Source organism: Schistosoma mansoni, chromosome 4, assembly GCF_000237925.1.
Source record: "Schistosoma mansoni strain Puerto Rico chromosome 4, complete genome".
Classification (NCBI taxonomy): Eukaryota; Metazoa; Platyhelminthes; class Trematoda; order Strigeidida; family Schistosomatidae; genus Schistosoma; species Schistosoma mansoni.
In genome coordinates this window covers 19,512,297-19,526,711 of record NC_031498.1, presented here as the reverse complement: position 1 = coordinate 19,526,711, position 14,415 = coordinate 19,512,297, and the positions used below count along the sequence as shown (strand labels likewise).

The following is a 14,415-nucleotide window of genomic DNA, read 5'->3' as shown; positions in this document are numbered from 1 at the left end:
AGACAAGTGGTGAACGGTCGCTCAATTTCGTGGATTGGTTGGAGGTAGACATAAACACAATCGGATGCCAGCTCAGTGGCCTATCGGTTAAGTGCACGCGCGCGAGACTGGTAGGTCCTGGGTTCGAACCTCACGAGGTGAGGTCGTGGATGCGCACTGCTGAGGAGTCTCACAATAGGACGAAACGGCCGTTCAGTGCTTCCGGGTTTTCCTTGGTGGTCTAGCTTCTTTTTTTAGTAAGTTTAAATAATAAAAAATTATTCCATTCACAATAACATACATCTTTTTTCTCCTTTTTGAGGTATAAAATGACCAGATTCCAGCGGAGGAAGAAATCAAGAAGAAGCGCTGGAATTAGGTAGAACAAACATTAAGGAAATCACCCAACTACATCACAAGGCAAGCACTCACATGGAATCCTGAAGGTCAGAGGAGAAGAGGAAGACCTAAGAACACATTACGCTGAGAAATGGAGACAGACATGAGAAGAATGAAAAAAATTGGATAGAACTAGAAAGGAAGGCCGAGGACAGAGTGGGTTGGAGAATGCTGGTCGGTAGCTTATCCTCCATTGGGGATAACAGGTGTAAGTAAGGTTTAAAATGAATTTTGAGAATTGTTCTAATTTGTACCTTTTCAAGAGCTATGTACTTGTTGCCGATTTGAACGAAATGGTAGGTTAAAATGAACTCTGGATCTAAAATGTTTTATTAAATACAAAAAATTTAATTCATTTTTAATGTGAACAGTATATTTAAGCTTCTGATTATTCAATGACAGATGTTTAATTCCATAAAGAATACAAATCGTTCAACAACAAAATTACTTACCTTCCTGATGAGTTCCATTTACTGTGTGTAAACAATACAACGTTTTCTACGAAATTAAACAAGTTTTTTTCATTCCTTTAGTAAAGTTATATGCTATATTGAGCTTTAACCGTCAGTTCCACAATCATGTTTCATCAAATATAAATGATGATAGATGTGAAATTGAGTATAAAGAGATTATATGAGTTAAGACATACTTACTTAGTAATGCTAATGTTAAATAACGAAGAATTTCATGAATATCTGGTTTTGCAATATTATTGTCATCCTATATTATATGTTACTTTAGAAACGTAATGATAATTACTTACTTACTTACGCCTGTTACCCCTCGTCGAGGAACATAGGCCGCTCACCAACATTCTCCATCCAACTCTGTCCTGAGCCTTCCTTTCCAGTTCTTTCCAGTTGCCGTTCATCCTTTTCATATCTTCTTCTATTTCCCGGCGTAGTGTGTTCTTTGGCCTTCCTCTTTTCTGCTTCCCTTCCGGATTCCAAGTTAGGGATTGCCTTGTAATGCACATTGGTGATTTCCTTAATGTATGTCCGATCCACTTCCAACATCTTTTCCTAATTTCCTCTTCTGCTGGAAGCTGGTTTGTCCTCTCCCATGAAACGCTGTTGCTGATAGTATCCGGCCAATGGATGTTGAGTATTTTGCGTAGACAACTGTTTATAAATACTTGTACCTTCCTGATGATAGTTATGATAAGACAATTGTATTTCATTTAGGACTCTCAATGAACTTGTAACATATCTTATCGAAGGTTGACGCATTCTCTATGCTTATTTCACATAATAGCTGATGTGGAGTTTCATTAAAGTATATTAACTTACTGTAAGTACCAGGAAATGGAAACTATTTTGTAAGATATCAATCATCATTTACCTTCAATATTTAGTCATTTTGAAAATTTAATCAGCTAGTATCTCATCAACTATATAAAAATAATTAACAAGAGAAAAGTACCACAAAACTATTTAGAATAGTCCCATTAGTTTTATATTTAAAATTAGCTATTCTTTTATTTACACATTATGTGTCAGTATGTCACAAGTGTTAAAATTAGATTGTATTTTGTTTCATTCAACTGTAACATTTTTTAAATGGTTACGGATATTTTAAACTATTTAAAACGTAGTTTATTTTAAATGTTAAATATTGTTTTGTTACTTATTATCATTCTTGACTAGTTTTATTAAAAATCTATGTTAATGCAATTCACTTGGTATTGCTTGGTTGAATATTACCATTGATGTTTAGGACTGCAATTGATCGGTCTCTTATTCGCATATATGCATACTGTCCGTATTTTCACGATATAGCCTTGATTTACAAGCATTATAAGCAAAGATGGATAGTGGCTAGCAGTGGAATCCAGTTTGACGCGCATTTCGCGATGGCGTTTGAAGCGAAAGGTACTGGGTTGGAGTCCTAGAGTGAACATCATTTCTGAGATGCAGGTACATTCAACTGACGAGTCCCAAACAAGACGAAACGCGCGTGCTGGATTCCACTGCTAGCCATTATCCATCTTTGCTTATAATCTATGCTGTTGATTAGGATTATTTTAACTTGAAAATATTTTTTAGAAGTTAACATCGGTTGTTATCGAATAACCTAACCATATTTATTTAAAAAATCTAAATAAAGCATTGCTTGAAAACCACTGGAAATCAGAAAGCACTCGAAAGCGATTTCATTTTAGTTTAGATCTCTTTCGTGAAGTACAATCCGAAAATCACTTATGATCAGAATAAAAATTTTGACATTTATCTCTCTCTCTGGCTGTGATAACAGTGAACCAAAAATTTAAAGATACCGTACTAACCACAATATAAAGAGCTTCCTGATAAGAACACATGTGGGATCATTTGTCTAACAATTGTTCTATTAGCCCTGTTTATCCCGTAACAGTTCATTTGTTATACATCTTTTTTTCAATATATTAACAAATCTCTTACTTAATCAAATTAGTTTCGAGGAACCAGCTAAGTAAATGCACTTTGGCTGATATAATACAAGTATTCAAAAGCTTCATTTGAGTATTACTTCAACTTAGCTACCATTATCACAGAGGCAAAAATCATTCAGAATTTTACCAAATATTTCTGTCTTAGGATTTACAAGTGGAAATATGATGGGGAACCTTTGTAGCTCAAGGAGAGAATGTTGAAGATGTTGCATTCTCCAAGTTGAGTGATTTTGAGAATAAAATATAGAAATATATTCGTTTGTCGCAAGTCTTCATTGCAACTCAGAGTCATTTTACAAACGATCTTGATAAGTCAAATAATTTGAAGTAAAAAATATTAATTGCTTTCTGAACTTCATTTTTTAGTTTTAATCCATTAAGTATTATATAATATGAAGGCAAAATTATTACACTAAAAATAACATAATGAAATGTAAAACTTTCAAATCTTCCACAACATATAACTTTGAAAAGACTATAATTTTGTGTTTATTTATCTACTAATGTAAAAGGCAGGTTTCAAACCATTATTAAATCCAAAGATGGTTGGTGGCTAGCACTGGAATCCAGGACACTAGTTTCGTCCTATTTGGGACTCGTCAGCTAGATATATCGATATCTTAGGTTTTATATTCACTTTGGCATTTGAACCCAGTACAGTTTGCTTCAAACGCCATCGTGTTAACCACTCAGATACTAAGTCAAGGTAGTCATTAGCTTATGCAATGAGTTGAAGTTTTAAATTCACTTGATATTGTTTGTTTGAAATTTTCCATTGCTGTTTATGATTGCAATTATTATTATTATTAATGGCTTTATTCAATATTATAATCTGGTACAATATAGAATTCTCAGCTCGAGTCAGTATGTTATTGTTATATGTGAATCTTGTGCGGATCACCTCCATATTACTTTAATTCATCTTATTAAATCCTTTTGAAACTTACACTTTTTTATAGAATGGTAAAATTAACTTTTGCTGAACAGGAGAATATATATATTTCTTTTTCAGATTTCATACCGCATTAAATTTAATAGTATATACTGGTTTAATGGTAATTTCTTTTAATTTCGAACATTAGATACATTTTATTATCAAGATATTTTGTGGTGTATGCTATTGATGTCGACGGATATAAATAGTATGTATCATCAATCGAAAGTGGAATGCCTAGTGGCAGAAAGTTGTGAAAATTGGAGAGAAGAGAACGCGAACAGAGAGTGGTTCGCATGGAAATGGTGAAACAGTGAAGTTTGAGACAAGTGATAGGTATTTTGCATATGAAGTATCTACTGTATGGTTCTCAGATTTTACTAAGAAATATATATATATATATTTACAGTGACTTTGATCACTATCTTACAACCAATAAATCGAATTGATTTACATTTTCTGCTGTTTGTCCTCGAATGAAATATTGTCCTTGAAGTCGGACAATCATAATCCACTTTACCATAAATGTGCCAATTTGAAATTATTTTATATTGACGTTTGAAACTAGAATTCATTATTTTTTTATTGAAATCATGAATCGATTGATGGTAGACCACCATTGAGAACCTGAAAGTACTGGACTGCCATTTCGTCCTAGTATAGGGCTCCTCAACAGCGCAATCTGAGCTTGAATCATTTCACAATGTAGCCCAATTGTCATTAAATGTTAACAGTAACTCACTGTTTCATTTCTGGCTAAGTAAACTTCTTAAAACTTCTGGAAATCTATTATGGAATCAATTTTATTTTTTTTAAAAAACACAATAATTATTCAACTGGATATTTCTATGAGGAATTTTTTTTAATCGTTTGTCACTAAGACGAGGAATCTCAAATTAATTGTGATTTATTTCATTTAACGATAGAGCAAACATTCAGTAACTAAAAGACTTCCAACCGTTCAAAAAAGTACCATAAATATAAAATTTTATAAAACGATCGTTACGACAAGAAATTATGTGATTGTCCCCATTTTAGTTTTCCTAAACTTCGTTCTACAAAGATGGATAGGGGCTAGCAGTGGAATCTAGGATGCGCGTTTCGTCCTATTCGGGACTCATCAGCTAGATGTACCTGCATCTCAGAGTTGATGTTCACTCTAGGACTCGAACTCAGTATAGTTCACTTCAAACGCCATCACGTTATCCACTCAGCTACTGAGTCCTGATAGCCACTTGATTGCGCGATGGGATGAAGTTTGAATTCACTAAGTATTGTAGTTACAGTCCTAAGCATCAATGGGAAGATTCAAACAAACAATACTAGGTGAATTCATTCTATAGTTTTTTTCACATTCAATAAAGAAGTTATTACACGAAGACTTCATATTAGCGATGTATAATAAATTTTTCTTGCTTAACTTACTAAAATGTTAATACGACCATTCTTAAATATTATCTTTCTTATATGAGGCTAGTGCAATACCCTCCTTACTTTTTACCATATACATAATATTCCATTCACATTATTACACATATTAAGAGAATCTCCATCTGTTCTTATATTGCCTAATACAAAATATATGCTTAAGGATATATTTTCCCATTACATACAAACAATACAAGATTCTATCACATTTTAGACTATCCAAATGAAGTTTAATGATTTCAGTGACTCCTTTATTTAAAAAAAAATCTTTCTACTAACTTTAAAATTGAAATTGAACTTTTTAGGCTCAAACTCAATTATGATAGATCAATGATACAATCTAAAGGTTATTTAATGTCAACTTAAGGTGAATTTGGAGCAATATATATGTATTATCTATGTTTGGAACCTACTTACAATTAACAAATCGACAGGGTCATCAAGTGATTCTAAGTAATATTTTCGTATCAAAACTATCTATTTTATTACTTGTTTTAATAGAATATATTTTATGGCGTCCATTTAAAATTATAACGTCTAAAGATAATTATTCTTTACATTGAAGTTATGATCAATAAACAAATAATTGTATAATAGGCAAATATAAACCAGATGAGTAATAATAACAATAAAGAGGATATACTAGAAAGCACTGCTGATAATTTGAAACGGGAAACGAAAGAAACAAACGTAATGCATGAAATGTTCAGTGGTTAGTTAATTTATTCACATTTAGATAACAAATATCTACATTATTTAGATAATTCAAGATCAAATCAAAGCAGCAGTCTAAATGAAAGTGAACTACGTACCACTAGTAGTAATACAGTTATTATAAGTTTTAGTGAAAGTGACAGCACAAGTTCATCTAGCAATCGTGGTGATCCTAGTGACGGTGATGATAGTGATGAAACTGATTCAACTAGCTCCGATGATGATGAGGAGGAGGATGAGTCTGCTCAATCAAATCAAATTGCCGATTTTTCTGGTCAAGGTTTTACTACAGTACCATCAATAATCTTTCATCGTAAGTTAAGTTTTATTCAGTTAGTTACGTTTTTGCATTTTGTTATTTCAGACATTTATTTTAAGAAATTGTAATAGTTGAATTCATGAGTCGATTAAGACTAGACCACCATGGAAAACCTAAAAGCACTGGACAGCCGTCTCATCCTATTTTGGAATTCCTCAGCAGTGTGTATCCACGATTCCACATGCGGGACTCGAACCCATGACTTTCTGTCTGGCACACTGCCGAGGAATCATATACTCAGACAAAACGATCGTCCAGTGCTTCCAGGTCTTCTCTGGTGGTCTAGCTTAGATCAACTCATGAATCAACTATTATAATTACCAAAATCTTCACAAAATCCCCCATTCTAATTTACTTTAAGTGTTTAAAAGGTAGAATACTTTAATTAATGTTTTTCAAAACTATGTTATTCTAATGTTGACATTTTCAATGCAAAACTTCTGGATAGGTTGTTGTTACATAGTTATTTTTTTAAACTATTTCTACCTTTTTCTACAGAAAGACACTTTCAAGGTTAAACTGTTTAAACCCATAAAGTCAGTAGGTTCAGGTTAATATTTTTATAAACTTCGCCATTTTTGAAGAAATTTTTAGGAACTTTATTGAGATAATTGTATACTCAATAAAATGAATAATTTTGGTAATACTTATTGTTTCATTTGAATCAATGACGAAATATAAGGAAACATGAATAGACATCAAAGAAAAACAAACTACAATCTTAGAAGCAAACGTTTTTCACAGTATCTTCTCACTAATCACTAATTTTGAACGGCCTAAAATGTTAATTCGTTTGCTCTAACAGAGGAAAGTCAATATAACGTACCTGACGAATTTAATATAAGTACACCCCTTGTTTTCGTTGGCTTCCCTAACTGATTTCAGTTCTCGAACTTACTTGTTCTTGACATGTAATAGAACAACACTAAAAGCATAATACACTCAAATACAGTATTTTGAGTCTATCTAACTATACTATAACTGGCATTAACTAAAGATTGAACAATCTAAGTTACTACACTGGATGTAAAAAGCTTATATTTATTTATTAGGGTATTAAGTCTTTATTGATGATTATTAAAAGTACATGCAGTTAGTTATCTCAATAAATTCAAATAATATGTATATGACAATCACAAAAATTCATCTCTAAGTCTACATGTTATTCGCAAACTTTTGAAGTACTATCAATGGTAATAGATCATTGTTCCACAATATATTAAAGAGATTAGAATTAAAAAACTAAACTACTGAATACCAGCTCAGAAATCTGAAAGTTAAGGTCTCATCATGATACCGTATAGTTTTGAGTTTCATTTCTGATCCTTACTACTGACAAGCTTCGTACTACAAAAAAAAGATGGCCAATGCCACCTGTTTTCTAAATAATGTTTGACTGAAATTAGTTTGTAGTATTTCCCTGAAAACACTGTAACTTCATTGTGAAGCAGAACACCGAAATAATTTCTTTTCAGTATCTTAATTACTTACAAGTATAAACTTGTTTTTAGTTGTCATGTGTAAGCTGTTATTCAAAGTAAATGATCAGTCCATTATTTTATAGGAAATTAACAGTGTGAATAATTCGAAAGGTCAAATTTAACTATGCATTTTTGCCTTCACTGTTGATAACCCAAAAAAATGTGTTTCTTTATTATACATTAGAACAAGATATACGCAAAAGATATTGTTTTCGATTAGATCTTCATCAGGCTTAACTCTAATATACAATAATATTTATATGCATATACAAAATTATTAAACTAATCAAGGCAGTTTATGAATCAACGATAACAGTGAAATAGATTACATAATTAAACGTAATGAGTAAAAAGTACAAATTAATAGTGAGACGGTGGAGAAGATTTGTAGCTCATGTGGATGGTTTTGATGGAGTTTTGTTTTCTGAGCTAGGTGGTTTAGTCTTGGAGCTTTCATCTTTTTTTCTGAACGACATCATCAGCAGCACAAACTTCAGGTAGGAGTGAATTGTTCCGATTTCTCCACAAATTAATAGTGTTATGACAGGTGTACTAGTTTTGATAAGAATAATAAAGGCTTGAATCAATGTAACATAATGGGAAATAGATCACTGATTAGAAACTAAAATAACACTCATAAAAATCATAAGATAACGTAATAAGAAGTGTTCAGATAATTGAACCGTGAAACGTATATTTGTTAAAAAAAGGGCGAAGGGGGGTGAAGAAAAATAGACGAAGAAGGAGTATGAAAAAAATAATAAATAAAATCATTTGTTAAGGGCCAAGGGAGAAATAAAGTTGTTACAAATTTCTTATAAACATAAAGACTTTGATGGTTGGCTTGAATTACTATAGCTTCTGCTGTGTAAGAGATGGGATCGAATGTCATAAGGAAAACTAGTAGGAATACGATAAATAACTTTAAATGACTTATTTCTGTATACTACGTGATCGCTATCAATCAAGTGTGATAAAACCGAGCTGGGTATTATCTAGACAGTACCTTTTCCTAACCACTAAGGAAGGTGTCCACTAGCTCTTTGGCTCAGTTGTATTGTAGTGCGCCCAATATAGCTTCCCTCACAGGAGCAGCTGAATTCGTAGATATACACATAAGTAACATAACCAGGTAACTTATCCTTCAGTTGAGGAATCACCATAGATCTAGTCGAGTACAATAGACAGAGTTTAGCTGCATTAAACGTTCTCTTCACTACTCTAGTCAGTCTATTACTTAGGACATCACTGTCTTTACATATTTAATTCCGAGAAAGAAAAAAACAACCAATATTGAATTTTTGAAAAAGATATCAATTAATCAGTCATTTTTTCTTAATTAATTCCATTTAAAATCAATTAAATTACTTTGTAATTATTATATCAATTAAATTATTTAATTTGTAAAACAACTAACTCGGCTTAAATAGGAATAATATATTTGTAAACTCGGCTAACTCGGCTTTTGTGATGTTGTATAAAAGTGTAAAGGGATGTATACTAAGGTTTATTGTAGCCTTAGCCATACGAAAATTCAAAACCCCTTTGTGTATTCAAAAACAGTTTGTTCTCTCCTTAAACCTACCCTGGTAATACTAGCTTATTATCCAGAGTGAATAGTTGTCAAATTGTTTTCACATTTTTTACGTAGTTGAAATCATGAGTCAATTGAAACTAGACAACCATGAAAAACCTGGAAACACTGGATGGCCGTTTCGTTCTATTATGGGACAACTCAGCAGTGCGCATTCACGATCCCGCACTCGCGAGATTCGAACACAGGACCTACCAGTCTCGCGCCAGAGCACTTAACCGATAGACCACTGAGCCGGCATCCAACGGTGTTGATGTCCAATCTCAACCGATCCACAAAATTGCGCGACCAACTTCCATTGTACTGAGGTAGATACCTGACTCTACCTGGCATGGATTAGCTCCACTGGTCACGACTTCTCACTAGAACTCCAGGAATTACCTCATGGAGCCAGTCACTAGTGAGCATATGATCATTATCAGTAGAGGGTTTTGTGGAGATTTTAGTATTTTTTTATATAGTTGGATCATGAGTCAATTGAAGCTAGACCACATTATTATTATTATTATTATTATTATTATTATCCTTGTCTACTCTTATCCCCTGTTTCCAGTCTAGTTGACCTTTCATTTTTACATATAAATGTTCTTAACAAGTAAATGTGTGATCAGATTGTTCGAAATGTATTGCGCTAGTATATCACATAGTTATGATAATCATAATCCAATATCATTATATTATTAATTCTAATAAATTATTTAGCCCATTTTCTTTATCATATATCCAAATGATAAATAACTTATAATAGAAATAAGATTATTCATATAATTCAGTTAAATAATCCTGTCAAAATTTTTCTATTTCTTGTTGTTCTTGTTGTTGTTGTTGCTGCTGCTGAGTGTTTTGTTGCTTACCCTTGATTTTTGATCAGTTTACGCTTCAGTTATAAAATAACTAATCATTTTAAGTAAAGAAATTGAATATATATGTTATAATGTTATAATTAGTAAATGGTTGATTGGTTATTTCAAGTTTTTTTTGTGTTGTATCGTTTTCTAGGTTAATCAACATTGTTACCTTTATGTTGTGTGTTTTTTTAGGGGGGTGGGGGATAAATTATTCTTTGTTTTACTTGTTATTTAGTAATATAAACTAAGTAAACCTCATTGAATGAAATGAAATAGTTGAAAGCGTGAGTCAATTGAAGCTAGACCACCTGGAAAACCTGGAAACACTGGACAGCCGTTTCGTCCTATTATGGGGCTCCTCTGTAGTGCGCATCCACGAACCCACTCTCGCGAGCGAGATTCGAACCCAGGACCTACCAGTCTCGAGCCGAAGCCCTTAACCGATAGACCACTGAGCTGGCATCCAACGGTGTTAATGTCTAACTTCAACTGATCCACGAAGTTGAGCAACCATTCACCAATTGTCTTCAGTGAGTTCCTATCTCACAACAGACGTGGTTTTGAACTCCACTGGTCACTGCTTCTCACTAGAGCTCCTAGATATACTTCTTGAAGTCACTAGTGAGCATATGATTATATTAATTATAGAAGGGGGGGTGGTCTAGCTTCAATTGACTCACGCTTTCATCTATAATAAATACTAAATCTCCACAAAACCCCTTCTATAATGAAATGAAATAGTTAAATAATCTCATAAAAGATAAGAAAGCAAATTAGTCATTGAACCATTAGGAATATGATTAGTTGAACATCTTTTAAAGATGATAATGTTGTAGTCAATTTTTCAAAGACCTGAACCGATAAAATTTTAATTTTTTGTATTAGTGAATGTGTTCATGCAAATCGATTGATCTTCAATGGTCGAAACAATTCTTTTCCTACCTTATAATACCTATGAAGTTAAATTTAATGTAAGCACATTCATATTGCTTGAAATCTAAGACTTCTTATAATAGTAGTATTTCATGCTATTAATAAAGCAATGTATAAATGCGTTTCGTAATGGTAACATAATGTATTTACAGAGTTTAAATGGTTTGAATTATTTTCTCTGGTTAGCGTTTTTTAGCGAGTTAGTTTTTCTACGGGATGGGGTCGCAAACCCCATGCTCAACCCTCCTCCTTTACCCGGGCTTGGGACCGGCAGTAACTCTAGAAGAGCTACAGGCAGAGCTATAGACTATATAAGTCAGTCTTATTTCAGCTACAGTGATTAGGTATATCTGAAGTGGACGAGGACACAGGTGAGGAGAACCAATTGTATTTTAATACAAAATTACAGATTTTTGTAAAATATGAGAACCATACATTGAATGCTTCATCTGTAAATTTTTATCATTTGTCTTTCACATTCTGTATGATTCTTTCAGTTCATAATTCCTTTCTCTTTTTTCTTTCTATTCTCTTCAAATCGATCTTCATATCCTTTTTTGCTACCAGGTTTTACACTTCTAATTGGCGTTACATAATACTTAAGTCTGTCGAAATACGTAGCATACACCACATATCAATCGAATCCAGATTAAAGTATCGTATCATAATTGTTGAAATAACTACGACTTAAAAATATACATTCTATGCCTGGGAAATCCGTGACATAAATCTTCCAAAAATTACAGTAAAACATACTCAGTACTACTAAGAAAATAAAAATGTTCATTAATGTTTATTAATATGTAATTAGACCCTATCTCTATTCAATCTGTTTATTTCACATGCATCTTTATTTTGACAGAAATCAATCAGGATATTCTAGCATTACATTTATGTATTTGATTATTTTCATTTTACATGGACATTTCCAATTTACACTTTTACTTTTGCTTCTAATAAAAACACCTAATACCAGCTATTAATAACTCAAACTTACACATGCACATACACACACAATCATCATTCATTTGTCTATACAATGTGAACTTTTCAAATGATTCACATATAACCGACTCATGTTATTAACTAAAGTCCACATCTGAATATCATTGAACAAACACTGAATAAACATTTGATTTAATTATATATTCTTTTATTGTTTTGGTTTTACATAGTTGAAATCATGAGTCAATTGAAGCTAGATGATCATGGAAAACCTGGAAGCACTGGACGGCCGTTTTGTCCTATTGTGGGATTCCTCAGCAGTGCTCATCCACAGTATGCACATATGCCGATAAGAGACTGATCATTTGCAGTCCTAAAAATCAATGGGAAGATTCAAACAAACAATACTAAGTGAATTCACACTTCACCCCATCGCACATGCAAGTGGCTATCAGGACTCACTAGCTGAGTGGATAACGAGATGGAGCTTGAAGCGAAAGGTACTGGGTTGGAGTCCTAGAGTGAACATCAACTCTGAGATGCGGGTACATCCAACTGACGAGTCCCAAATAAGACGAAACGCGCATCCTAGATTCCACTGCTAGCCACTATCCATCTTTGCTTATAATCTTCTTGCTTGTTTGCATAGTTACCTACAAATGTCCTATTTAATATCAAAGTTAAATGGTTGAAAAAACCACTTAACCAAATTGTATCAACGATAATTGTGTAGTTTGTAAATTGTTTATCTATTTTACACTAGACCACCCAATACAAATGAATTGATAATCCAATAAACTTATTCATACAAATTTAGTAACAAAATTATTTTTCTATTTGACTGATCAATTTCTATACATCCAATTATCATCTATTTAAAACAACCCAAGACAGTAAAGTTTATATATGAAAGTTGACAAATTATACTATCCTTTACCTCATCTCTTATTACATATTAAAATAAGGGAATGTTCAAAACAATAAGATAATTCTTTTTGTTTTTATTTAAAACTGTTACATAAAATGAATTATCTACCAAATAAATATAAATAGTATAGTTATCATTAACCAAAACAGGCATAGATTTTATGCTTGACTAATATTATCAAAATGAGAGCTCAAAAAACTAGATATAACCAGACAAATTTTGTACCGTTTTGTTGAAAAAGTATCTTATACCTGCATCAATTCAAAACCACCGATATATGTTTATCAAAAAAAACTATTCTCTTAATAAAACGGTATCACTTTTCAGCTAGTATTGCACTTAAAGGATTAACTGTTGCTAGGCAACTAGAATGATAGTTTAAATAATGCACTTAAATATATCCAAAATACTTTAAAAAAATGATACAATCATTAGGTTATATTGACTTGGAGATAACTTTCGTCACTGATCAATATCTCTTGAGAGACCATTGAACACCAAGAGAATGTTTAGCGGTACACACTCATGATTCACACATAAGACTTTTATCATAAACACCAGAACTTGATTTTAGCGTACTAGCATTTCGAAAACCTTAGTTGTTAGCTGACAGTGATTAGCCGAATAATATTCCACATACTATTGTAGTTACCATCCATTACGTCTTGATAGTAGAAATAACAGATCACGTCCGCTTTCAAGCGAACTACTTTTGTGTTGATCCCTGACTGTCCGGAAGTATTATTATTTAGCATATATTTAACTTATTACATATGAATATAACTGTTTTTGATGGAGGTTTGTTCTCTGAGCTGGATGGTTTAGTCATGAAAGCTTTCATCGTTCTTCTGAACGACATCATCAGAGCAAACTTCAGATAGACATGAATTGTTCGAATTTCTCCACATATAGCTCACAGCTCGTCCTGAAGTTTTTGCTGACGTTGTCGTTCATAAGAACGATGAAAGCTCCATGACCAAAACATTTAGCTCAAAGAACAAAACTACATCAAAATCATCCACCCCAAGCTACGAACCGTCTTCACCATCTCAATGTAACTCTTGATATTACTTCTCCAGTCGGAAATCTTTTATTTAGATATGAACAAAATTAAAATACCTTAAAAACAATACAATATTGCTTACTTACCGTCGTTATTTTTTGCTCTAATATTTGAACAAGACATTTAGCTCGCTTAAAACAATAACTTCTTGAAAGTTTTGAGTAAGAATGTTTTCAAAACTCTTATGTATTGTATCTTTTAACTAATCCACCGCTTCAGGTAAAAATAAACCTAAATGATTGATTCGGTTAACAAATCGAAAAACTTCACTCATATAAACATGTACGTAGTGAATTAGCTATTTAGAATAGATAGATAGATAGACATGGAATTTGAAGTTATCATAAATGATAAGAATAAAGTACTTACAACATTGATAACTCAAAAACAACACGTTATTTAACAAGTAACTTAGTATGATT

The 14,415-nt window shown here is 32.5% G+C and overlaps 1 non-coding gene across 1 annotated transcript; it reads left to right on the top strand.

Annotated features, from left to right (window-relative positions):
• Positions 1 to 12,395: 12,395 nt before the first annotated feature.
• Positions 12,396 to 12,462, top strand: Smp_tRNA_00539_Pseudo_CGG.1.1. Its single transcript has one exon. It is a non-coding gene (tRNA).
• The last annotated feature ends 1,953 nt before the right edge of the window (positions 12,463 to 14,415 follow it).